The sequence below is a fragment of the Adiantum capillus-veneris genome, chromosome 18 (assembly GCF_014529385.1).
Source record: "Adiantum capillus-veneris isolate H3 chromosome 18, ASM1452938v2, whole genome shotgun sequence".
NCBI lineage: Eukaryota > Viridiplantae > Streptophyta > Polypodiopsida > Polypodiales > Pteridaceae > Adiantum > Adiantum capillus-veneris.
In genome coordinates, this window is record NC_140948.1 from 10,265,064 (window position 1) to 10,281,933 (window position 16,870).

The following is a 16,870-nucleotide window of genomic DNA, read 5'->3' on the forward strand; positions in this document are numbered from 1 at the left end:
TAAAATACACCCATGTTAGAAAATGTGATTTGCAGCTCATGGAGGGAGGATGACGATGATAAGGCATGCATCCCCTTTATATGCTTGATAAGAGTGCGTTGCTAGAAGGCATAACCCACAAGTCACATTACGAACTCTATGTAGTTGAGTCCAACTCTCCAGCTTCTGTAGCCCGGCACTGATTTCCATTTCTTGCCAAGCTGCACCTTCCTGTCCTTAAATGCTGAAAAACTCATGGAGAGAGAGAGAGAGAGAGAGAGAGAGAGAGAGAGAGAGAGAGAGAGAGAGAGAGAGAGAGAGAGAGAGAGAGAGAGAGAGAGAGAGAGAGAGAGAGAGAGAGAGAGTGCATAGCACGGAGCCTGCCCATGCCTTGCCTTGCTTTTGCATGCGAGGGTCTCGTCTCCAGTCCAGTCCACACACACACACACACACACACACACACACAGACTTAGAGTAGCCCCATCCACCCCATGCAAAAATAAAAATAAAAAAAATAAAATATATATATATATAGAGAGAGAGAGAGAGAGAGAGAGAGAGAGAGAGAGAGAGAGAGAGAGAGAGGAGCACCCTTCTATAGCTCTCACCAGCTCCACCCATGGTAGTTGTCAGCACTTGCATCGGCCCACATGCAAGATGTCGCCTACACTCACATCCTCCAACCACCCTCTCTATCCCCTCTCTTGTCTAGATGGAAAGTGTGAAATAGAGGGATTTGGTGAGATTTCCTTAAAAAATAAATGGGCACCACCCTACTCTGCTCATTAACAAAAAAAAGTTGCTTAGTGTGGCTTGCCCTCAGTTACTCAGTAGTGCCCTCTCTCAATGCCCTGCTGCTCGTGGTATCATATGCCAACAACTCACAGAAGCTTGCACAATAGCCGTCAGCGGTCGGGTAGCCTCAGGCTCGAAAGGGCACCAAGGTCGACTGAGCCTCACTCTCTATCTCTCTGTCTTGTTTTTAATTATGTACATCTCCTAATGGTCATTTTGCAGGCATCGTGATTTCATCACTTTTTTGGCCTTCCCAAAGGGCTAAGGCGATAGTGATGTGTTCCCTTTTTGGCCTGCTCAAAGTGCAAAGGCTATAAAGACGCTTTCTTTTTTGTCTGCCCAAAGGGCTAAGGCCATATTGATGTGTTCCCTTTTAGTTAGTGAAAAATCTCATATGTAAATTTTGGCCTGCCCAAAGGGCAAAGGCTATAGAGATGCCTTCTCTTTTTGCTGACTAAAATAGAAAAAAGATTGAGTTGTATTTTCAAGCATTTTTTGATAGGCCAAAAATGCTGATTGGTTGAAACAAGATAGTGGGCACTCATTTAAATTCAGAGTGTGTAAATCTAACGATGGACATGTCTTGAGTTTCCAATATCAAGTGAATGTTCATTGCTCATTTACAAAGGAAAGGATATATATATATATATATATATATATATATATATATATATATAATATTAGTTTAAAACGATAGGGGTGGTCGTCCATGTGTTTGCAAGTACACATGCCTAAAAGGGTGCACACATGAGCCTGAGATTCCACCACTGCGGCTAAAAACCGTGACCTGGCTAGAATCTTACTGTCACTGCGTCAAATGCGTTTAAGTAGGGCTTGCTACACAGTTAGACGTTGCGGCCCTACATTCCAGGTGCTAAGAAAAATAGGAGAGAGTGATTTTCACGGGTTAAGTGCTCTCATGTGCGCAAAAGGGTTTCTGCGGTAGCCTCCTGAATTCCCGGCTTAAGTACTATCTGTGCTTTGAAGATCTCATGTGCGTAGCCTTTGATGCCCCTCTCTTTCTTTTCCTCCGTGAAAGGATCGGGGTGGTCGTGCATGTGTTTGCAAGCACACATGTGACATGCCTGATGCCCCTCTCTTTTTTTTCCTCTGTGAATGATCCACGTGGTTTGCCAACGTGGGATCATGGATGCTAACGGAAACCTTCCTAACATTTTCATGCGTGGTGGGATGGGTCTTATCGCATCGGGTCACGGGTGATGGGATTGCACTAAAGACTATGTTAGGGTTATGAGAGATTTTTGACTATGCACTCCTCCATAGCGCTACGTTTGGGATGGCCTCTCCAGCCATGGAACTTCTCTCTGTGTGGGCTCTTCCCCCGTATGCCATGATGTTGCACTTCCTGCTTGGACTATCGGAGGCTCTATCCATGAAGAGCTTATTGCTAGTTTCTCTCATGTGAGTGAGTTGTGTTTTTTTAGGCTACCTTATTTTCCCTCTTAGATAGAGCAGGCATCTAAGTGTGTTTCTTTCTTGCTTGCAGGAGAGTTAACTGAAGGTCGACGATAGGGCAAGGTGTTGATTACCATCCTCCAACGTTGCAAGAGAGGATTTTGTTCTTCAAATGAGGGACCGCAAGGCCTTTTTGCATGCAATTTTCCGCCCATCCACTATCGACCTAAGTGCGCTATCTGGGATGTGAAAGGAGCCTGTGAGGGTGGCTTGTGCTCCACTCAGGCTAGTTCAAGAACTTCAGCCCTCAAGGCCTTAGATGCATGGGCATACCTTTGGTTGTGGTCCCCCAAAGTCTGACGTCGTCGACATGTTGACCTAGCTTGCCTCAGATCACATTATCCCTGCCTTGCTGCATTGTTGGTCCCAAGATTGTTATTTGTGTCTCAACTTGTCAATCCCTCTCATTGGGTGTGAGCCTACACTCAAAAGCTCATGATCATCTTGCGTGGAGAACATGCAGCAAAGGCAACTTGGATATTTGTCTGCGTTTTTGAGGTTAGTGGTGTGGCGAGGTTTCTCTTATTGAAATCTTGGTATAACGCTTTGTCTGTTGTGCATTTATTGTTAAGGATATAAAGCACAACATAGTGATAAGGAATCCCACAAGCCATTATCTAGAGATGCATCTCTCTCTCTCTCTCTCTCTCTCTCTCTCTCTCTCTCTCTCTCTCTCTCTCTCTCTCTCTCTCTCTCTCTCTCTCTCTCTCTCTCTCTCTCAGGCACAATCATGGGCCACTGGATGTGTGTGTGTGTGTGTTGTGGCCATGACCACCGTGCTAGACATCTAACAACATTGCCACCATGGCGGTTCCCACGTGTGCCATGCCAAACTAGCACTCTCCCATGCTTTCTCGGTTGTACAGTTCTCTGAAAACGCACTCTCAAATTTTCCTTCGATCTCTCCTTTAAGACATCCTCAGAATCTGCCAGCAAGTCGTCGTTCAACCATTTGATTGAGTTTCGAGGCAAGTCTCTTGTTCTCGCTTGTTGGTTGGGACTTCGGGGCTCCAGAGTCTGAGTGCCCTTGCAAATCGACACTCATGAGATCAGTGTGGAAAACCTTGTTTGATATTTTGCAATTGTTGACGAAGGTGGGATTAAGATTATCTGAACTGCAAGTTTTGTGTTGCGTCTCTAGCCATTGTGCAAAGTGGGGGGGAGGAAAGTAGCAAGTGGGCTAGGTGGGGTCCATGCATAAGGGCATTATCTCATGGAGGAACACTCTGCCCAGTTGTAAAGCTCTTGCATTTTGATAATGTGTCATTTCCATTTTTGAAACTCTTATGCTCATGCTTAAGTTTGTTGTCCACAGATTTTGACCATTCGTGGCCCTTTTCACTCCTCTTGGTAAGTGTGAAGCAAATTGCATTTTTTTTAGTTCTGTTATCACTGCCGATCGATTTTTATTGTTCTCTTGTAGCAAGCTTGCAAGAGTCGGCACAGAGGCCCTAGGGAGCAGTGATGCAGTGCTCCACACATCAACAACACTGTGCCTGTTTTTTGTGATGTGACAGCTTCAATGTTCTTCCTCTTCTTGCAACTTAGTCTCAATTTTTAGTATCCTTTCAGATGTTTTTGGCGTCATTACAAGGTTCCCATTTGTTCCTCTTCTTTCCACTTAGGCTCATGTTAATTGGGGTTCTCAGATGTTACTTAATCTTAGTTACTTAGTCTTCTTTGGTTCTCAAAAAGTGGGCTGGTTTTTGATGCTCAAAAGTCAAGGTGAATTTGAATTGCTTTGTGTATTGTTGTGCCATGTTGTTGCAAAAAAATTGCTCATGTATTTTTTTATAAAAAAATAGCCTAATGCTCAAGCTCATGTTTTTTTGGTTAATTTGTGTTTATATTTTGTGTTTGTTTGTTGTTAGTGCTCTAATGGTTGTGCTCGTTGCCTAATATAAGTCACAAAGTTGTGGCTATGGGAATTTTTGCCACCTTATTGTTTTGAATGAAGGTTGTCTATAGTTAACCTAATGATATACATATATATTTTAAAAATATGCACGTAAAGGGAAGCACAGGGCTCCAAGGCTGAGGTTGTAGCTAGTTCTCATTTCTCGCAATGCCAGCCCAATAACGCATAGCAAATGTATTTTACAAAGCAATTCAAACTAATGTGAGTGATTAGATGATAGATGATGCTTTGCAAGAGTAGCCTTTGTGGGAGTCTTACCATACACCGAGCAAACTTTATCGAGCAAATGGTAAAACCGAGCGAGACCCACATGTGTGTGTGTGTGTGTGTGTGTGTGTGTGTGTGTGTGTGTGTGTGTGTGAGAGAGAGAGAGAGAGAGAGAGAGAGAGAGAGAGAGAGAGAGAGAGAGAGAGAGAGAGAGAGGGGGGGGGGGGGGGGGGGGGGGATGGATGTTAGGCTTTCTACTGTCCTTACTATTTCCTTCCATGTCTAGATTAGTTTTAACTTGAAAAATCGGCTAGATTAGAGTCCATGTCTTATGACTTATCCAAAAATTCAATAGCAAAGTTGAATTTGTGCTAAAAAAAAAATGTAGCATAAGCAAAAGGTTTACTTTTATGAGTTGTGCACGAGCACAAACTCCTTCGTTGCAGACTTGTCAACAGAGCAATATCTGAAAACTTTGTAGCATCAATCACATCAGACAAAACTCGACAATTTTTATCTTTGATGGTTGTCTGCCAATCCACTGCTCTATGAATCCCCTCCCAAACATAGAACATCTTCTAAGAAAGGGAGTGTAGCAATTTGTCCTTCATACTCTTGGCCAATTTCCTTTGCATTGTAGAATTGGAACCCTTAATAGAAATCTAGCTATTATAATGGAGAGAGCCCTCTGTAGAAAGCCTCGTGGCAACAAAGGGAGGGATCGTGTCTTTTGCATTGAGATTTTCATTATTTTCTTCAAGAGAGTTTTGAAACTAGAGATACAAACTGTTGATTCAGTACAACCTCCTCTTTGGTCACGCCCCATGGACCTCCATATATGTTCTACACAAGAATTATGAATGGGCATCTGTGTGTGTGTGTGTGTGTGTTTAATGGGGCACTGTCATTTCCATTCGGCATGGAAGGAAATAGTAAGGGAGGCGAGAGCGACAGTAGAAAGCCTAGAGTGCCCCCCCCCCCCCCCCCCCCCCCCCCTCTCTCTCTCTCTCTCTCTCTCTCTGCGCTGGAAACTTTCCTTTTGTTTACTACCTCATCATGCCCAGTCAAAAAGATGTCCAATGTCATTGATACTGCACCACCAGTTGTCCCATTTGCTCCAAATGGGTCATAGTATAGATACATTATATTATGTGTTGGCTGTGTCACAACTGCCTCGCACAAACCTGTGTGCGGATACATGTGCACGAGAGGCGCCAACACACTCTTGAGAATTTCTGCAGGCATATCCTTGAACCAATGTTTGGGAAAAATCATTTTTCCAAACTCCTTTTCTTGAATTTGCCAAGAGCAAATTTTAAGGAATTAGGTTTATTTTTAGGGTTTTTACACTATTTTTCTCTATTTTGGGACGGAATTTGTCCTCTTCCTCTTGGAGTCAATCGGCATTTTTGAAATTGAAAACGGCACGATATTAAGCTGAGGCACATTTTTCCCAAACATTGTCTCGAACAGCACGTCGCATGTATACCTCTCCGACCATGCAGACATGTGGCTAAGAGCGCCTTCCTATAACACGGACAAAAACGCGGCCAGTAGAATGCATGCTTAGTGTGGAGAGTGGTGCCATCTAAATACTGCCATTCCCATACGCACCGCTGCAACCGGGTATTGGCTGTGGATAAAGTTTAAACAGTTGGCGCCTACCTTCCAAGCTAGCCGTTGCAGGTCACGGTATGAAGGTCACTGGCCTACAGTTAGTGAGTTACCTTCTCCCCCCGGTCAAGATGCACGGCGGCCATTGTGGGGAGTGGTTCAACCACCCACAAGACTAGCAGCAGCTTCAACCTTTTCGGCAGTTTAGTCGGGTGTATGGGAAACGCAAGTCGTTGCGAAGGCCCGCTCAGTGGGGCGAATTTGGAGACTCTATGGGAAGGCGCTCTAAGCAAAATAATCTTAAAATCCTTGATGCCATTCTAACGGTCATAGTCTAGCTGCACAATCCCCTGCTCCTGCCATATAGTACGTAGCTGCTACACTATGAAAGCCGATCACATTGGACCAGGAGTCCATGTTGTCATAATTCCCTACCGCATCATGCACTGTTCTGATGTACGACTACTATGGAAGAGTCCGGTGCATAATCCTTTACTCATAGACCACATAATAGCTCAACGAGAAGAGGAAGCACCTCATGAATATGAGCACATTAATGGGCCATGATGCGATCATATTCCCACATGGAGGGATGCACTCAGAAGAAAATGGGGTACTCTCACTGTCTCAGGCCCAGAATTGAAGAAAAGGGAGTTGCAGAGAAGGTGCATCATGGCCTCCTGCTACAGCCAAAGATGTAGCTCCAAGCGAGCCAATGTGTTGATGTTCACCAGGTGACCCAACTGAGTAATGGCCTTGAGTTGTTTGCAAGCTGGAGAGGTACTCTATCTACCACAATGTATCGGGCTCCATGGACACTTTGATAGAGTAGCCCTCCATGTTATAATATTGGGCTCTCTCTCTCTCTCTCTCTCTCTCTCTCTCTCTCTCTCTCTCTCTCTCTCTCTCTCTCTCTCTCTCTCTCTCTCTCTCTCTCTCTCTCTCTCTCTCTCTCTTTGATCTCTCGATGGACATGTAGCAACCTATCATTGACACCAGCCAATTGAGGCATATACAACAGGGTGATACCCAACGACATCATTAAAATAACTACTCTATGTTGAACACTTATAGTCTATCATGTACAACACATGCAGAGAAGCTCTTGGAGCCATCTTCAACAATGCCTCTATCTCTACCGTTTTGAGCTTGAAACACCACCGCGCCCACGCGTTATACCTTCGGGCAGAGTACCGACGTCAGAGATCAGGGCAAAGAAATCCTTTTGAGAGTTGATTCCCACACGGTCCTTAGAATGCCTCGTCCCTCAAGCACTGCAAAATCTGAACTTTTACATCACACATTGCTACGTAACTAGAAGCGGTTTTCCCTCCTTTGGTGCTCGAAACACTACTGCACCGACGCGGCATACTTTAGGACACAATATGGGCAGATAGGAGCATAGATGAGCAATGCTGAGGATTAGAAGTGGCTTGCCCTCGTTTGGTGCTTGAAACCTTCCTGGGCCGACGCGGCATGCTTTAGGACACAGTACGGGCAGAAGCGGCTTGCCCTGGTTTCGTGCTCGAAACCTTATCGCACCGACACGGCATACTTTAGGACACAGTACTGGCAGAGATTGCAAATTAACCATGCTGAGGATTAGGGCCTGTGTGGACTCTTTGCTCGCGTGTTTGAGAAGCTTGATGGCGATTCACTTGCACATGCAAGCTGTATGAGCCAACGATGGAGAGAGGTGGCCTCTCAAGGTTACCTATGGGAGGAAGTACTCTGCACACAAATCTGGCCCTCTCTCTCTCTCGTCCCCTCAAGGCTGCATGGCTCTACTCCAACTGAAGGGCAGCTTTAAGTATTTCTACAGACTCTGCACTCAAGCTCAATTGCAGCACAAGAAAGGGTACCTCAAGAGGTCCAAGCTACCGACCCTCGTGCTGAAGGAAATCTTCTTCCTCATTGAAATTTCGCATCGCGGTCTTCTCATTTCGTCCGATGTGGTTTGCAGTTTGGTGCTCTAAACCTTACTGCGCCGGCGCGGTATGCTTTATGATAGGCAACCGGCCATGATTGGAATAAAGTCACATTGGCTGACACAATCAGGTATTCAAGGCTAGCACCACGATAAATTTGCATGCTTATAAATGACAACAAAGAAGGTGAATTTCTATTCACATAAACGGCACATCAGTCCACTACAGAAAATGGCCGACAACACCTACATCCAACTCATGGAAAGATTGATCACAATGACTAATATAAGACATGAACCAACCAAAATGAATGGTCTTGCTCCTTATGGCCTTCCATTTCAGGCATGCCCAAGACATTGCATCAATGTTCGGGAAAAATCCAATTTTGCAGACACACAAAATTCCCTTTAGGGTAGATCGGAGAGGAAATTTTCAAAAAATATTGGATCTTTTGCAATTTAACTCTATTTTCTATCGGATTTTTTGATTTCTCAACCGGTTCAAAGCTAAGCCGAGGCACACTTTCCAGCACGTTACATTGCATGAAACAGTGCCGCGCCGGCGCGGGACAATTTTGTGCACTGTCTCGGGCATGATAGAGAAGGAAGGAGAGGGAAAAATGAAGGCAAAAGTAGCCAATTTGTGAGGGGTCCAAAACTAATGTATGCAATTGCTGAAGTGAAATATTTGGAGCTTTGGTGGGTGTTGGGTAAGCTGTGAAAAGCCAACAGCTCAATGAGAGATAGAAGCACCCAGCCACAAGATAAAATCCCAAGTTTTTCACATGACCGAAGGGCTAGTTAAGGGAGAGAGAAAATCTTCCATAGTCACACAAGAGCAAAGTAGAACACCAAGTGTTGCACATGACCAAAGGGCTAGTCAAGGAAGAGTTCCATAGTCACACAAGAGCAAGACCAAAAAGATGTTGGTGTCTTGATCACATTCTCTTTCACATTACCTAAGACTTGTTGAAAAAGAGACTTCGGGCCAAGTTTACTTCCAATTGGGGTGTCACATATTATACTACTATTTTACCATTCTCAAGAATAAATCTCATCTGTTGACAATCTAATTTTTCTATGTATGAAGCAATGTCATATTTTCTCTACAAGAAGCTCAGGCCAAAAAATGGGTCGGCATATTACCATCTATGGCCCTACACGTGGGCAAAAATTGGTGCTTATGATCGATAGTTGAGAGACTCCAATTTTTCATTGAGATCACTAACATTGTTTGGTGAGCATGTGAATCTTGAACTCGACTACAATGAAGTAAACAAAATGTTTTACACTCTAGATCATGAATTTTCCTAGTTTTCGAAGGTTGAGTTCATCGAGCATCAAGCTACACCTTTTGTTGGTTATGGAACATGCTTAATAAAGTTGTGGAGCATGCTTGAGTTATGGAACATGATTAATAAAGTTGTGGTTGATAAAGGTTTTCTTAGCCCTAAATTTAGAGAATTAATGCTAGATGAGGCAATGGAAAATGAATTGCAATATGCAATCTCTACTTTGGTGGAGCCAAGAAAAAGATACTTGAGAAGGAGGAAAACACGCAAGTTTACATGTTTCAATATGTGACAAATCAAACATAGGCCTTTATGAATCAACATGTGCAAATACGTCTTTGGTAGTGCTACAAAGTGTGCATTACAATACTTACTTGAAGGACATGCAGACATCCACAAGACCAATCATGACAAACCTTGCAACCTAATTTATGAGCAAACAATCTGAGACTCCCTCTAGTAAAAGACTAGTAGATACAACTCAATCGATAGTTTTTGAAATGCAAATTTCAAGAACAGAGATGATAGAGATTCAATAAGTGAAAAGAGTGTACGCAAAACACCTCCAATCTTTATTGATCCAAAAGAAACTCTTGAAATATACAACCATAGACTTGAGTTAAAGATATGGCCAAAATAGCATCTGCCTAGAACAATCTTGGCAATTTGTTGAAAAAAACATGGCAAGAAATTACATGTTTCGATGTTCTCCCTAGTAAGAATGCATGTTGCATGGTAGATCTATAAATACAAGCTCAAGTAATGCTAAAAATGGGTTTTCAAAACCCTAATTTTGGGGTAGGAGGAAATATCTAGTAATGGGCACAAAACCAAGAGAGAGGGCTTGTGGAGCGATTTTTGTGGTTTTGCAACAAGAGCAACACTCATGCTTGAAATATTGATGAAGCGATTGTTAGACCTCCTTGGCCTACCCTTGAGACATAGGTTGTGGATGAAGAAACTTGCCTTCTTCTATGGGAGGTTGAGATGTTGAGGTAGCAATGCAGTAGCACCTACCACTAGCCACCTTCAAGGCAAAGTGGAGCACAACATAGATCTTTTCATTGTAAATTTGAATATGGAAAACATGAGAGATTAAAGCTCAAAAATAATCAAGGTGTTCCTTGATAGGATTGCATTGGTTTGAAACATGCAAGCAAAGCAAACACATGTATTTTGTGTTTTTTTGTGTGCTAATCATGAGTTTGTGCATCATGCTACACCAACGAAACTAGAGCTATTCTAGGGGCAAGGAGGAGCTAGAGTTTTAACATACCATCATGCCCTTGACAAGCTACTTTTTGTTAGCCTAGAGAGATTAAGCAAGAAAATATTTGTATTTGTATCAAGTTTTTGACAAGCTTTTCTCGAAAAAATGTGTTGCTCGATTTTGTTCGCTCGGAATATAGATTTCCTCCCTTTGTGGCCTCTTTGTGATGCATTGCAATCTTGTGCAAACCTTTCATTACAAAGAAAAAGTCCAGTCTGAAGCTGCTTGGAATGCTCCATTCACCTCAATCATCCTACAGAAACATTTTCCTACGCATATTAACATATTACAAACAAGCTAGTCACAAGAATCCGACTCAGGTTGTTGGTTGTAGAGTTGTTTTGTGATGTCTTTTTGCATAATATTTAAAAGATAAGTCTTCTTTGTAGCAGAATAAGAACTCGTTATTTTGCATGGGTGTAGGTCCAAGAGCGCTTTTATGTGGATATCAAAGAGCTACCTGAGAAAATTGTTGCTATGACTATAAGTTCTCATTTTTAAGATGATGTGTTGTTCTTTACCTTTCGGAGTTAATAATGCCCTTCTGTTTCTTTGGATGATGATCATCTTTTATGTACTTGCAGTGCCATCATAGAAGATGCCGTTGGTTTTCACTTAGCTTCACTCTGTTCAGAGGAGCGGGGCAACCTTGTTAAGTGCCTCAAATTTGTTCTAGTGGAGTTGTTTCTTGAGTTGGAGGAAAGTGATCATTGAGGTGTCTGCTTGGAATAATGTTGTTTCCTTTTCAAAGCCTATTTATTTGAGTGAAGCTGGAATCATTGAAATATCTGAAAAGCACATCTAGTCTTCAGCATGGCTGGGGTCATTTGTGCTTCGAGGCACGAGCTTCTTTGCTTTGTGCCTAAGTAACATGTAGAAAAGGTCAATTATTGGCCAATTATTTCCTACCATCATGCTTAGCCTGAATTAGTGGTAGTTTTTGTTATCTGCTATTGTGCCACTTGAGAGAGTGTTAAGCTTCTACCTTGTGCTGACCTTCAATGTTTAATCACAAATTAACTCATGTTTGGCATCAAGTTAAAAGACATGGTTATCATTGTACTGAAAAAAGTTTTTGTATTTTTTTTTAACAAATCAATTCATGTCTGCTGTGAAGTTAAGACATGGATAATGTATTCTAGGAGAACTTCATTGATATCGAAGCCCAGGATGTGTTTACTTAAAAGGGACAAGTTTGTTCTGCTGTTAAATATGCCGTTTGTGAAGGCTTCACAATATCTTTGTTTACAATGGACACATATGACATCATACATATCAGGTATCTGCAAAAAATGTGATGAATTGTCTTTCAATTCAGGTAGATGTATCTTGCATATATATGTAGAACAGATGTCAATTGTACACAGAATTTTGAATTTAAGAGGTTTAAAATGAACTGTTGTCTTAATCATCATTAAATAGAAGAGTAGTGGGTTCTTGAAAGTGGCATGCAATGAATGCTACTATCATGAAAATTTTGAATACTTGAACAATCTACTACATAAATGAAAGTGAAACTTTTTAGTTAGAATGGGAATCTTACACACACACACACACACACACACACGTACCTACTCTTCCTCTCCATCACCCTGTGCTCGTGGCAGCCTGGTGGCCCCTAAACAACCACCTCAACCTCCCAAAGTAATCCCTTGTCACCAAAAAAATTCTCTCAGCCTTCCTCCTTTGCTCCTCTCCCAGAATCTCAATAAGGTCCCGGTCCTTCGAGGCCTCAGCTCTCCCTTTATTGGCTGCGGACTTTGCACCCCTTTGTGAGCCCTCTATAAGTTTCCCATGAGGTTGTGCAAGGTTTGGAAAGGGGCCCACGTCACCTCGATCATTTGGTCATTGGAATACAGTGGTGGAGGTGTCGCATCCCTACTCCTCGGGCTTCCTCCCACCCCCTTCTCCCCTTCCATTGTTGTGTGTTGTTGCTCATATGGATTCTGGGCCTGCTACTTCTTGATCACTGTCGTTGTCAGTATTGGGTAGCTCAAGATCACTCAAGTGTTATCACTAATAGTAACTTGCATCATCCTCTACTTCAGCATCGTCATAATCGGAAAAATTGGTATCCTATATCAATATTAGCATACCCCAAAATTTGGCAAAAATGCAAGTATTTGGTTATACTTGGCTTCCAAGCTTAGAATTAGGGGAGGGAGGGAGGTTTAAAAGATCTATCATCTAAGAAAGGGAGACAAGCAAAGTAGAGCACTGGTGATTTCCGCAAGGGGATTGATCATGGGGGGATGGATTGTAGATCTTGAGAATCTTGACTTGCATCGAGTTGCACAAGCACAACTCCTCTGGCCTTGGAAAGAACACCTATAGACAATGGTGGGCAAGGGTCAATTGCAACATTGAGTAGTAGTACTTAGCTCCCGCTCCCCTTTCCCACTATGGTAGGCTATCTTCTTCAGTATGATCACCTCTTATGGATCTCAGTAATTGAACTCTAATAGGCAGCCATGGAATTAACATATAATTACAAACTTGAGATTAAATTGGTTTTCTCTCAAAATCTAACCAGAACCGGTCTAGCTATATGGTGGTCGCAAGGTGGGTGTACAGGCAGACCATTAGACTTGACAACAAGCGTATGTGGGATTTTACTGTTTTTCATGGCTTTCAGTGTGCTTAGCATGAGCTTTCCACCTTCTGCCACATAATTCGACCCTTGCGTGCTCCCCATGCTTATCTCCCATCTTGACCTCTTTAGAGCTACACTTAAATAATTTGTGACCCTAAATAGTTACATGGTAGGCCTCGTTATTTTATCACTTTTTTTACCTTGTTCTCCTTGTTTTTTTTATTGGTGAGTGTTGCAATGAGTGCTCAGAAGAAGGTTATGACTCAGGGTAGTGGGTTCTTGAGTGCATTTAATGATGTTTCAAGCATGGAGGCCGGAGGTAACTTGTGTTGGTGGGTGAAAACTTAAAAGGCTCTCAAGAAGGTGCAATTACTGAAATGGCATCATTGTGGAGGTTTATCTTTTGAGGTCCTCACTTCCTCGTTAGATGAGGGTAGTGACTAGGCTAGTCCCCTAAAACCCTAGGTCCCTTCCCTCACGCTCTATCTTTTGCTCACTTTCTCTTTCTTGCCCTACGCTTTTCTAAACAATCCTATACATTTATATCGGGTTTTCAAGCCCTCGACCGCTCTTCACCTAATGCTTCACAAGTCTCTTTGCAGGTAGTGACTCGGTTATGCTCGGCTTCTTGCAGAGGACCATCGCAAGCCGTTTTTCAGTGCTTTCCCTCTCCTTTATCCTCATATGTTAACAACCCCATGTTGGAAGAGCTGTTCAGTACTTATAATTTTGAAGGCACACCAAAAGATTAACAGAAGGAAGAGAGCGGAGTCTCAGGGCGGGTTCAGACGAGATCGTTGGTAAAAGAGGTACAAAAACTTTTCTCCCACCTTATTGTTCACATAAGGCTACGACAGCACATGTATGTAAACCTTACAAACAATATTTCAACTAATGAGTGATAATGCAATGGTGAAGTGGATGGCATGATTAGGGCTTCTTACTCAAGCTGCATGATGTTTCCATGCCTTGACTAGGTTTACTCGGTTAGATCATGTGAGGCATAAATTTTATATGTAAGATAGGGGTATGATAGTTTTCTTCATTGATTGTCGTATAAGTGTAGATTAAAGGGGGATCATATTCCCTAGTATGACTCGTATATAGGGGTTTTATCAAAGTTGTCCGCTTGCAAGTGGCATCTCGTTTTGTATATATAGTGAATCCCTCGGGCTAATCACCTCCATAATCTCATGACAAATAAAGAGGCCCTCCTAGACCCCATCATCTTGTTGGAATTAGGGTTGCAGAGAAACACACACAGCTTGGAGAAGACGAAGGAAGCTCAAGGCACACAATAGAGAGTGTGTTACTTAGTGTGAAATGGAAATATGGATAGCCCTAGAGTGATGGGCGTATATACAATGCACGGGGGGAAAAACCTCCTAAAGAGGGAAAAAATTCCCCAGCGGTCCTAGTGTGTTCACTCACATCACTACCACATGTATATGGTAACAAATCCCCCCTGGAGTGATGTGGTGAACAAGAGCTGGCACATGAGTAAAGGGAAGTGCCATGCCCTGAGGACACGATGAGTCCACAAAGGGGAGTAAGCCCAAAGCTTTGCGGAAAGCTTCAAGATTCTCACGAGACAATGCATTTGTGAAAAGATATGCAAGGTTGTCTTGTGTTGGCACATAAGCCAAGCTGATCTCTCCTGCTGAGAGCCTCTCCCTGACATAGTGGTAATGCACCTCAATGTGCTTTGTACGAGCATGAAAAACTGGGTTCCTCGCAACTGCCAATGCGCTCTAACTGTCAGTGTAGATAGTGTTGGAAGTGTCCTGTCCAACACCCAAATCAACCATAAGGCATCTGAGCCATACACACTCAATCGTAGCTGTGAAGACTGCCCTGTACTCAGCCTCACAACTCTAAGTGGCGATAGTAGGTTTCTTCTTGCTCAACCATGATATACATGAACTTCCAAGCATGAAACAAAAACCACTTGTGGACACTCTCGTGTCAAAACAACCAGCCCAATCTGAGTCTGAAAAAGCATGTAAGTCTGGCAGCAACGATCCCCCCTTGGGATAAAACAAACCAAGATGTAAAGTGCCACTAAGGTAGCGAAAAATCCTCTTGACAGCCTGCCAATGCTTAGACCCTGGGCTATGCATAAATCTGCTGACCTGTGAGACTGCAAACTGAATATCCGACCTCGTGCTGCATACATAAATGAGGTAGCCAACAACAGTTTGGTAAAGAGTGACATCAGCAAGATCAGGAGCATCATGTAGACTCAACTTCAAACTTGTTTCCGTGGGAGTGGCAATAGGTTTGCAATCCTCAAGTCCAAACTTACATAGCAATGTCTCTATGTAACTTTTCTGACAAAAGGAAATACCACCATCACACTGCTTAAACTGTAAACCCAAGTAATGATGCAACAGCCCCAAATATTTCATCTTGAAAGTAGCATTCAAATCAGCCTTAAATTCAGCAATATGTCTCTCATTTGGTCCAGTGATCAGCAAGTCATCAACAGAAAGAACCACAATGAGAAGTACATCATCCTCACGCTTTACATACAATGTGCTTTCTGTTGGACTGTTAGGAAAGACTCGTTTAAACAAATGAGTGTCAGCTTTCTCATACCAAGCACGAGGAGATTGCTTCAACCCATACAAAGCCTTCTTACATCTGCACACTTTGTCCTCCTGTCCTTTTATGACAAAACCGCGAGGCTGCGTTACATAAACTTCCTCAAATATGTCACCATTCAAGAAAGCAGTAACAATGTCTGATTGATGTACATCCCAACCAAAATAAGCTTCCAATGCACATAGAAAACTCACGGTAGTCATACGACAAGTGGGAGAAAAAGTCTCTTCATAATCTATGCCTTTTTGTTGTGCATAACCCTTTGCAACAAGTCGAGCCTTATGGCGATCGATCTCACCATCCGTCTTGCGTTTCAACCTGTAAACCCACTTCGTACCAATGGCCTTTTTTCCAAGAGGCAAATCACATAAAGTCCATGTGTCATTCTCTATAAGTGCATCATATTCTGATTGCATGGCAGCCATCCAATTTTTTGAATTTTGTGCTTCATCAAAAGATAGAGGCTCCTCAACATCATGTAAACTAGACACAGCCAAAGCATAACAATCTGATGCATAAGATGCATGGCGAGATCCTGAACGAGTACGACTAGACAAAGGTGCATCCAATTTACTGTCACGCAAAGTGTGCACCAGCCATTTTGTCATACCTCTAGCCTGCTCATTTTCAGCCCTTTCCTCATCAAGTACATCATGTACATCTGCATCAGTAATAGGCTGATCTGAAACATTTTCAAAAACCCCCATAGGCTGTACATTTGCCTCATTGGAACTTACATTCGTATTTCCACCACTGAAAAGAGGCAACAAAGTGTCATAAATGTCCTATGAGCTTACATTACTATCTCTAGTACATGGCAACAAGGACTGAATAGAATCTTCCACAAACACTACATCCCGTGAAACTAGAATATGTTTTGTTTGCAGATGATACAACCTGTAACCTTTGATTTCAGTACTATAACCAACAAAAATACATTTGACAGCCTTATCATCCAATTTTTTGCGTTGCACTTGTGGCACCAAAGCATATGCCAAACAACCAAAAACACGCATGTGCTCAATAGAAGGCTTTCTATCATGCCATGTTTCATATGGAGTAATAGACTACAAAGCTTTCGTAGGACACCTGTTAAGTACATAAGTGGCACACATGATGGACTCAAGCCAAAAAGAATGCGGTAAAGCTTGACTTTTGACCATACATCGTGCCATTTCCGTCAGTGACCTATTTT

General features: G+C 42.7%; 1 pseudogene; it reads left to right on the forward strand.

Moving 5' to 3' along the window:
* Positions 1-2,685: 2,685 nt before the first annotated feature.
* Positions 2,686-3,811, forward strand: LOC147435219 (uncharacterized; annotated as a pseudogene).
* The last annotated feature ends 13,059 nt before the right edge of the window (positions 3,812-16,870 follow it).